The sequence below is a fragment of the Montipora foliosa genome, unplaced genomic scaffold (genome assembly GCF_036669935.1).
Source record: "Montipora foliosa isolate CH-2021 unplaced genomic scaffold, ASM3666993v2 scaffold_67, whole genome shotgun sequence".
In the NCBI taxonomy this organism is placed as follows: Eukaryota; Metazoa; Cnidaria; class Anthozoa; order Scleractinia; family Acroporidae; genus Montipora; species Montipora foliosa.
The window spans coordinates 22501-30000 of record NW_027179815.1 but is presented as its reverse complement, the minus strand read 5'-3'; the positions used below and the strand labels follow the sequence as shown (position 1 = coordinate 30000).

The window sequence follows — 7500 nt, the reverse complement described above, 5'->3', positions numbered from 1 at the left end:
CTAACAGTGCACGATATTGTTTTGGTATTGTGTATCATTGTAGTGAAATGGTAGAAGTCTTGGGTAAATAGCCTGAGAAGACATGTGGTTACTAGCAAAGTACTGAGCCCAGAAAGATTGAAGAAAATAAATGGGAAGTGAAAAACATTGTCTTCTGGGATGACATGTTGACCGTTGTCTTTGCGTAATATGTAGGTCTAACAGTACACGATATTGTTTTGGTATTGTCTATCATTCTAGCGCCATGGTATAAGTCTTAGATAAATAGCCCCTTGAGAAGACATGTGGTTACTAGCAAAGTACTGAACCCAGAGAGACTGAAGAAAATAAAAGGGAATCGAGAAACATTGGCTTCTGGGCTGACATGTTGATCATGCAACTTCTTTCCACCACAAGTGTAAGCGTGCACTGACAGCATCTGACAGCATCTGAAAGCTTTGTAAACAACAGTTGAAAGCTGAAGTTATTCCTATTCGGCGGGGTTAGTATCTGGATGGGCGACCTAAGAAATATACCACTCAGTAACAGAAGCATAGGACCGAAAATTCTATTTTAATGCTATCAAATGCGAACCAAGCAAGATACAGATTTTGTTAGCTTGCTTTATCCAAAACAAATATTGATGTAAAAGTAAATAAATATGGATACACAGTTTTTAAGAAGAGCAGAAGGAAGTTTCAGGACGGTCGATCGAGCAGAAAATATTTTGCCATCGGTAATAAAATCTACGACATGAAAACAACATTTATTTTGAACCACGAATATAAAAAGTTACCATCAGCGAAAAACAGTTTGGGAGATTTTAGTTGTTTTGTTGTAATTGTACAAGTTTGGCTGCACCGAGTAAATCGCACATCGAATTCAGCGAGCGCAGTGATCAAGTTACCGCGTTATTTTACCGCGGCATGTTTACTCGCGAAACAGTGAAGCATCTGTGTCAAATGATGCCAAGCTACCGGGTTTTTGCTTTTGTTAGTTTTCTTTTTATTTCGATTGTTATAAATTTTGACAAGAAATGTGCGAATTCAACACAAAGATCACAATCGCGCAACTCTCAGAGGTTGACCATTGTTTCTGGAAAATCAAAAATTTACTCTCCAAGACAAGGTTATTTATCACCAGGTAATTCCATCGTTTTGGTAATAGCAGCTACTTTATTATTCATCAGCGTCACAATCTTTTGCCGATTTTGGGGGTCATTTTGTTGAAACTCAAGCACGCTTCCAACAGACCTGTTTATTTTCGTGACTAATGCGTTACCACAAAAATTCTCCCCGTATCACATTTCAACACATGTATGCAAATTTGCTAAGCTCGAAAATTACACAACATGATAAATTTACAAAAGCTAGAAATTTCACAGAAATATTTTCCAGCGAAACATTTATTGAAACAAGCAACATATTTGCTATAAGAGGCAAGAAACCCTTCCTATTTCAGTTGCGTGCGTGCAAGCGAAACAAACAATCACAAAGCATATGCAATTAAATAAATTTCTGACAGTTCACATTCAACCCTTTTCGAAAGAACCTTGACCATAAATAATAAAGCACAAAAGAGACAACAAGCTTTCATTCAAGTAATTTTTCACTGTCACATTTCCAAATATTTTACACCTTTGCTGAGTTGAGTACAAAATACCGGTAAATGTAAATTGTCAGACAACTAAGATGCGACTTGAGTAAACACTGTGATGCATTCTTGTTGGCGTTCGATTCCTTCAATGTTAATTTGTTAAATCATAGTTAGTAACTATGGTTAAATCCATAAAAAAATTGCTATTTGATTTCCGTGTTTTATATAATACCAAGTTAGTAAAATATTAGAAACAAAGCTCACTTGATATCCAAAGGCGAAAAATGAAATTGTTGTCGAAGACCATTACTCGTCTCTTACAATCCAGATATTTATTTTTCAGCGCTGTCTTGCTCATACAATTGACGATCCATTCTTGAGCTCCATGAGGGTATATTTTGTTTAAAGATCCACTAAAACGCCATTCACGTCAATGACTTATCAGTGAAATTTCCAATTGTTATACTGGAAGACTGTGCAGAGTTGAGAACAGGTAAATACAAATCTGACAAATAGCGAGACAACTGAGATAACAGATCCACTATATGGATTCCTTATCTGTCTTTGTTGAACCCACACTGAGTTACCAGAGAACTGTTCATTTGGTTTGAGTGTTGTACAAAACACCACGCTTGGCAAAATGTTAGGAAGACTGCTCACTTTGATTACGGCTCGACGGGCGACAGATTGTTGTCGAAGTCCATTACTCGTCGCTTCTAACATTCGACCGCCTGTCCTGTCCAGTATCCAATTCGCTTGGCATTATTGAGCTTCATTAGGGTACATTTTGTTCAAAGATCCCCTAAAACGCCATTCGCGTTACATGACTTTCGACGCCATTGCCGGTTAAGTTAATCGTTCTACTGTGTCCACCAGAGAAATCTACGCATTTCCCACTACCCTCTCGATCCTAAGAAAATACGCGTAGAAGGCTCTATGCACAAAGACACCACTTAGCAGGGGAGTGACAGGCAGGACTTTTACCGACACGGAAAAAAATAAAAAAAAAAAAAAAGAAAACGAAAAATAAAAAAACGACGAAATTAAAGACAGATTCCGACTGGGTTGGCAACCCAGTAATAATTAAAGGTGTGAACGTGCGAGCCAAAGGGCCTCTGCTGGCGCGACATGTGGGTGACCCTCAAATGGTCTTAATGACCCCCCACTTGAAAAAATTAATAATAATAATAATAATAATAATAATAATAATACCACCCAATTTAGTGCCTTCTGTTTTTGTGTAACACGTACCACAGGGAACCCAGTGTATGCTTTACGGAGCGTCTCGTTAAATGTTCTCCTGTGTGCACCAGAGAAATCTACACATTACCCCAGCCCCCTCAAACCTAACAAAATACGCACAGAAGACTCTATGCACAAAGACACCACTAGGCAGGGGAGTGACAGGCAAGACTTTTCATGACACGGAAAAAAAAATAAAAAATACGAAGCAACCCAGTAAAAAAAAAAAGAAAACGACTGAATGTCACCCAAAAAAGATACGCGACGAATGACGTCGGGAATGAAAATATTTTAACATATTAAAGATTGTCGGAAATTTTGGTGCTCTCATTGAATTTCACAATTCAACGCCGAAAACGATAAATTTTTGTTTCGCTCTGCGAGGCAAAATTTTTCTTCAAAAGTCGCATGCGGCATTGTTGAAATAGTCATTATATTTGCAAATTCAGTTCTGGTTGGAATTGCTATGTACCAATCACAGAAGCGCTTTTCTGTCAATATAACTTCATGCCAGAATTTACATGCAAGGCGGAAACCATCAAACCTTGTCGATTCTTTCCTTGCAAATTTTTCGTTGGATAGTACTCTACCGAAATACACGGGTTTCCCAATTAATTTAGCGACATTGTAGAGGCAGCGATTCTAGTTGGAATAAAAATGTTTGTAAATTTTATAACAAGATTTTGAAAAAGGAAAACAATGTTATGCAAAATATTTTATTTTTTTCTTACTTAAAAAAAAAACAATGCTTGTACCATATATATGATGATAACTAATAACAAAACAGTATTCGCTTCTTCGTTTCAATTTTTCTTTTTAAATCGCAATCCTTGATTTGATTTTGAGCGCAAGTTAAATTGTGAAAACGAAGCCAAATTTCTTCTCAGATGTATCATACGGCATGTATAAATTTTGCGAATACAGAGACAACTTAAAGGTTATTTGTATGTTTATTTTCGGTTTAACTTTTTCACGCAGGTGGCAGCAGACAACACTCACAAGCGATCTGCCGATAAACGTTCAATAGAATGCTAATAATTAATTCCCTCTTTTCGTTTCGAACTATATAAGAGCAAGCATCAATACGCGAAGATTTCAGTGGAAAGGGCACGGTAATGTCGCATTTACCTTTTTCGCGTTTATTTGTTCACATCCAAATCCACGAGTTAATAAAACTTGTTTCTCTGAAGTTAACCAGAAGGCCTAAAATTATGAACAGAAATTAGTACTAAAATATTTACGAAATCTGTCGTGAATGCAAGAAAAGTCTGAGTTTGTTTACTCGATCTGTCGTACTAGCAAAACTTGCATTGCTACTGCAAACCTTCGCAAGATTCGGAAAATGCCAAAATTATCATTTCCTGCGTTGTTTCTTTCGATTTGACCATACTAGCGATCTTAGAAGACTGCCTCCATTTTCTGGTGTTTTGTTTATATTTATGACGTTACCGGACGATAATTATTGGTTCAACAAACTGCCCTTAAAGGGACACTGTCACGGGTTGGCGTGCACAGTAGCATTCACTCTCTCCGAGACTTGTCACGCTCGACCGCCATTATGAAAATATCGGTAAGTTGAAGAATTTTGCATATATTTTGCATTAAATCAAGTTTATCTAAAGCAAATGCTATCTTTGTCTAAAGCAAATTCCCCACTGTCTTCGACCTTTCGTTTCCGCTCTGAGTTGATGCGTTTACCGCCATGTCCGGATCCTCCGCTAGACCCCATTTTGAATTTGTGATTGCTAGTAACTTGAAAAAGTCAGGCTGACTTTTTCAAGTTTCGATCAGCTACACGAGCATGCGCAGACCGTGACAGTGTCCCTTTAATATTGTCACGTAGCAAGTTATCTTAGCAACAGAAAAGCCATCTAAATACACCCTATTTTTTTACTTATATCTCAAAAACGAACTTAGTAACCCCATCTCTTTACAAAAAATCTCAGGCAACTGGGCCCGCCAGCCGGGCCGGGTAACCCTCTTAGGTGGTTAAGATGGTTTTGCCGTAACTGTAGTGACTCAAACGGCGTTCAACACTTGCCAAATTTCGGCGGAGCGATGATGGTTCATAACTTTTCCAGTCTTGGTCCTTGCAACTAAAACAAACTGGCTCAAGTAGCCGTCTAATTCAGTTGGAGGAATCTTCTCTATTTCTCTGATTTCGTGGCGCTCTTCTACCAGAAACTTTTTGACTAATTTTAAGTCGTAGAAGGTCTTTTTTTAAGTGCTTGCATTTTCTTCCCCCTCAATGAATTTTTCAACATCACTTTCCGAGACTTCGGCAAATCTTCCTTGATGTTCTACAAGCTGGGAAAAAATATCGATGTGAAAATTTGGCAGCTCACGAGAAAGTCACTGGTAAATATATTTTCATATGGTTGATATCTTTTTTGTGCACTGCGGTCCCTTGGGAAACTGTATTGCAAGGTCGTTAGCGCCTATTTACACGTTGGAGTTTCTATTGTTTATGCAAGGGTTTTTAAGGTTGGTTGTTCGCGCCACTTTCCATTCACGCTAGCGACCCAGAACTTCGGTCTTTTCTTGTAGAGATTTACTATGGAGAACAGCGACAGTTGCTCGGCCGAGAAGGATTATCTACGCTATCGGCCAGTTGATGGTACCAGCCAATCTGCGTTTAATCTTAACCCATCGATCGCGGAAACCTCCAGAAGGTCAAACCAAACGCAGTCACGCATGGCAGAGTCGCCGCTTGTGCAAAATGTGTTCAATATGTTCAAGAGCTCCTTACAAGTCAAACTTGAAGAAAAAGGCAAACAGATCGAGGGAAAATCAGGGACTGACAAGCAAGTCGGTCGACTCCGATTCAAGGGAAACCAAAAGCAGTTTGAGCACAACGCCAAGCTTGATTCTGTCCTTGACAGAATTAGAGAGGAGGCTGATGGTTCCAATGTTGCGGTGAGCGAGTTGATAAAAGAAGGAAAGGAATTAATTCTAAAACGGCGAAAGCTTATCAGGATCGCGGATAAATATGTTGATGGCTGGAAGGTGGCAGATGAGTACATGTCGGATGATTTGGCGTCGTGGTCGGAGGACGATAAGCGGTTAAGAAGAGCAGAGAAACTGTTGGTCGACAAGCGGCCCAGCACCGAAGAGATTACTCGAAACGTTTTAGGAGCACCTTATCCAGCTCAGATCGGCAGCCTTTCGCGGAAAGATTTGGTTTAAGCATTGACCAGCAGTTTTCTTTGTGAGCATTCATTGTGTTTTGGGTTCGCTTGCGATCCTCCCATACCTGTGGTTCAGTTTGTTTTATGGATCTATAAGATGAAAATGATTTACGTTCGTTTGAACGTAGTGAATTAGAACGTAAATATATTTTCATATGGTTGATATCTTTTTTTGTGCACTGCGGTCCCTTGGGAAACTGTATTGCAAGGTCGTTAGCGCCTATTTACACGTTGGAGTTTCTATTGTTTATGCAAGGGTTTTTAAGGTTGGTTGTTCGCGCCACTTTCCATTCACGCTAGCGACCCAGAACTTCGGTCTTTTCTTGTAGAGATTTACTATGGAGAACAGCGACAGTTGCTCCTCGTATGCGTGCCACTCGCCCTCCCACCCTCCCACCCTATTTATTTGTCCTTAATTTTCTGATACTGCTTTGTCTCCGTTTCAGGCCGTAGAGAGTCTAACTTCGATCTGAGCAAGTGCTTCCGGTGCCACAGACTCGGCCACTGGGCAAGGGATTGCTGTTATGCATGGCTCAGCCAAGGTGGTGGCAGATCCAATAATGCCAGCATGGCCGACGTGCCTGGATTTACCTACAAATGCCACACCGGATAAAATCCAGGACAGTGAGTCCTCTTCTGAAGGTTACGAAGACTTAGTTCAGGTACTGCGGGTTAATGACGCGTGCGAATTTGACGATAGTAGCAAGTTTGAGGTACAGGTTAAAGGAAATTTGCGTAAGAATTTGCACTTCTGGAGGGGCATCGGTGCATCTCCTTTCATTTTGAGCGTTATAGAAGAGGGTTATAAGTTACCTTTCTTTGCTTTTCCGAAAGCCGCAGCTTTTAAGAACAATAGATCAGCGCTAGAGCATGCAAAATTTGTTGAGAGTGCGTTAAAAGTGCCTTTGCAGTCTGGCCGCGTTATTCGGTGTGCCGTACCCCCGTATGTCGTCAACCCTCTTTCTGTATCTGTGCAGGCCAACGGTAAAAAGGGGCTAATTTTGGACTTGAGATACGTGAACAGGCATTTGCAGAAGAAACGTATAAATACGAGGATTGGAAAGTGGCCATTTCATATTTTGAGTCGGGGGCTTACATGTTCACATTCGATCTTAAGAGCGGTTATCATCATAAAGAGGTTGCAACCGATCACCAGTGTTACCTAGGTTTTTTCGTGGGTTGACCCCGTTTCTAAGAGACCGCAATTCTACCGATTTACGGTCTTGCCCTTTGGGCTTTCCTCCGCGCCACATATTTTCACTAAAGTTCTGAAACCACTTGAGGTTAAACGGGGAACGCATTGCTCTTTTCTTGGATGATGGTTGGGGTATAGCCAGTACGCGTGACGCATGCGCTTCCCTCAGCATAACGATTAAAGATGACTTGCTTAGTGCAGGTTTTGTGTCTAACGATGATAAGTTTGTTTGGGAGCCTTGCCAAAGTATTCTCTAGTTAGTTATTATATGGCAGTGATAGTGGTACTATTGAAATCAGT

General features: G+C 40.2%; 1 protein-coding gene and 1 long non-coding RNA gene across 7 annotated transcripts in view; one reads left to right on the top strand and one right to left on the bottom strand.

Annotated features, from left to right (window-relative positions):
- The window catches only part of LOC137990210 (TNF receptor-associated factor 2-like), a 41182-nt gene that overhangs the window by 15304 nt on the left and 18378 nt on the right, over positions 1–7500 (bottom strand). The window contains exons 1-2 of one of the 5 annotated variants that reach the window (XM_068835644.1): positions 4114–4259; positions 3946–4020 (exon numbers count right to left, since the gene is read on the bottom strand). The exons of 1 other annotated variant lie outside the window; for it this stretch is intronic. The gene's annotated coding sequence lies outside the window, so the exon portion shown is untranslated. Of the gene's footprint in view, positions 1–3945; positions 4021–4099; positions 4260–7500 lie in introns of those variants that run through there. 3 more of the 5 variants (XM_068835643.1, XM_068835645.1, XM_068835641.1) reach the window with 3 other exon arrangements.
- Positions 705–7500, top strand: part of LOC137990211 (uncharacterized) — a 24326-nt gene continuing 17530 nt past the window's right edge. Inside the window, exon 1 of one of the 2 annotated variants that reach the window (XR_011121223.1) lies at positions 705–3929. This is a non-coding gene — a long non-coding RNA (uncharacterized lncRNA). Of the gene's footprint in view, positions 3930–4346; positions 4388–7500 lie in introns of those variants that run through there. The other variant, XR_011121222.1, reaches the window with a different exon arrangement.